This window comes from Phytophthora infestans, genomic scaffold (genome assembly GCF_000142945.1).
Source record: "Phytophthora infestans T30-4 supercont1.216 genomic scaffold, whole genome shotgun sequence".
Classification (NCBI taxonomy): Eukaryota; Oomycota; class Peronosporomycetes; order Peronosporales; family Peronosporaceae; genus Phytophthora; species Phytophthora infestans.
The window spans coordinates 134,046-136,812 of record NW_003303543.1 but is presented as its reverse complement, the minus strand read 5'-3'; positions in this window follow the sequence as shown (position 1 = coordinate 136,812).

Below are 2,767 nucleotides of genomic sequence, written 5' to 3'. Positions count from 1 at the left end.
GTTCCTGCGGAGACTCTGGATCATATGTACTCATCAGATTATCTGTCGGGCTTCTCCTCCTCATTTCATGGCCTGAGAGAATCTGGCCGTATACTCGCGGCTCGCTCTCAGCGTGCCCGATCCGATCATGTGTATTCGAATCATATAGGATCCGGTTGTGCCCCGCGTGAAGCGGGCCCAACTCATAGTCGGGCCCGCGAGAAGAGTGCGTCCGCAAAGCACGTTGAGCGCGCCCCGGCTTGTATTCGACGCGGAAAGTGGTATTTCCGCGAAGAAGGACAGCCACTTCGCCATTCTTTTGGGAGAGGTGAGGCGAGTTAGTCGCCGTCCTCAAGGACGCGTGGTCTGTGTAGATCACAAAGGGCCTAGAGCCCAGAAGGTGAACACGGAACTTCACAAGGGCATATTTCATTGCCCAGGAGCTCCTTGTCATGGGTAGTTCCGCTCGGCGGCTTTGAGCTGCCTGGACTGAAACGAGATGACTCGTTCCTGTCCAGCCGTGTCGGCCTGCAGCAATGCACATCCGATGGCGTAAACGGAGGCATCGCAGACGACGCTAAACGGCTTCGTCTCGTCCGGCAGAGCCAGCACAGAGGCCTCTTGGAGACTGGCCTTGATGCTGTCAAAAGCATCCTGGTGCTCTTGCTCCCAGCGCCAGTCGACGTCCTTCTGAAGGAGGCTCGACAAGGGCTTAGCGAAGCCCGCGTACCCAGCGCTGTACTTGTGAAGGTAGCTGGCCAAGCCCAACCACTTTCGAAGATCCTTCTGAGATCGGGGCGTCGGCCATGCTGCTATGGCCTTGACCTTGTCTGGGTCAGCCCGAACGCCCACGTTGCTTACGAAGCAACCGAGAACTTTAATCTCTGGTGACACGAAAACGCACTTGTCAATGTTGGACTCGTCATAGGCGTTGGTGACGTAAATCACTTGAGTTTTGTAAGTGGACTGGATATGCACAAATCCGACCCTGGCATTAACCATGCCACTCATTTGGGATCAGCCAATCAGATATCTCCATTCGACCCACTTGAACTTATGCCCCGTAGGGCACACGCTTGCCACGGACCAACCGCGTGCTCCAGGCCTAGAGGTAGGACCCCAGGCGTAGTGACCGCGAAGTGCAATCACAACAGCTACCACCGACACATCCGAAGACGTCAAGCTCTCTAATGAGCGTACGGCTTCAAAGTCTCCAGGCCGCGAGGAGAAAGAGATTGGTTACTCCTATCGTAACCTCTTCGGTTCTTTGGCGGAGGAGAGACAGGAGAAACACGGTGCCATATTGGAGCCCGTGAGGCCACGAACGATCTCGCCTAGCAGCCCAAGCTACCCACGTCATGCGTAGGAGTCCAGTGGCCATATTGCTAAGAGCGATTACGAGCGTGCACTGATCCAGAAGGAGAAGTTGTTGTAGACAACTTAGCGGCCTAGTGCGAAGCTCTCAAACTTCACTCCAAGGTTGACATAGACCTTCCGCACAGTTACCAGTGTCCCCGTCGCGAGACGGATAGAGATCGTATCTCTCGTTGACACTTCCAGTGTCTCAGCATATAGCTGACTCCCTTCCAGGGTGGAGCGACGGGCGTAGTGGCCCGAGGCTCCCGAGTCACTCAAGATTCCCCATAGCATTGCAAAGTCCTTCACGTTCGCGTGAAGTCGGCGGTGGCCAAACACAAATAGACGATACCTTCTCAATATCCGCTCGTACGCCGTTCTTGCTCACGTAACATCCCAACACCGGAATCTCCGTTGCACATAAGACAGATTTCGTCAGGTTTGCGTAGAGCTTGTTCTCTCGCATCACCTGGAGGACTTACCTCAGGTGTTTAACATGTACTTCCACGGCACTGAGGTTGCCCTCAGCACGGCTGTGCACGAAGATGTCGTCAAAGTAACTCGGCGCGAAGGCTCGGAGCAGACGAAGCACATGGGAGACCATGCGATTGAAGGTGGCAGGCGCACTCACGCAAAGATTCCCCATAGCATTGCAAAGTCCTTCACGTTCGCGTGAATGTCGGCGGTGGCCAAACACAAATAGACGATACCTTCTCAATATCCGCTCGTACGCCGTTCTTGCTCACGTTACATCCCAACACCGGAATCTCCGTTGCATATAAGACAGATTTCGTCAGGTTTGCGTAGAGCTTGTTCTCTCGCATCACCTGGAGGACTTACCTCAGGTGTTTAACATGTACTTCCACGGCACTGAGGTTGCCCTCAGCACGGCTGTGCACGAAGATGTCGTCAAAGTAACTCGGCGCGAAGGCTCGGAGCAGACGAAGCACATGGGAGACCATGCGATTGAAGGTGGCAGGCGCACTCTTCAGACCAAGTGGTGCAAGGTCGATAGCGTGTTTAACAACTCGATCCGCCGGTAGCTCAACGGGGATCTCATCTCGGAAGACGTCGGCGTACTAGCACGCGGTGCTGTATACGGGATTGGTCAACTGTCGCAAGGTCTTCCAGGACTGTGTTTGTAATCGTTTCTCGCGAGCCGAATCTGTACCTTGAGGGTGTGAGCGCTTTCTCTGCGTTGCGACTGCGTTTGCAGACACACTCGCCTAAACCAAAGCGGTGGCCAAACCTACTTGCTTGATGTCGCCAGCTTTGAGGCTCAGAAGGAAGATCTTCCAGGACAAGCCTAGAAGATGTGTGGTCGCCGCCGCTTCGCGCGGTGGACTCGTTAATTCGATTGTGCGCGACCGACTCGGACTTCATTCCACGTACTCGAGCGCGCATACTGATTCCATTTGGTGGGCTATCGCAG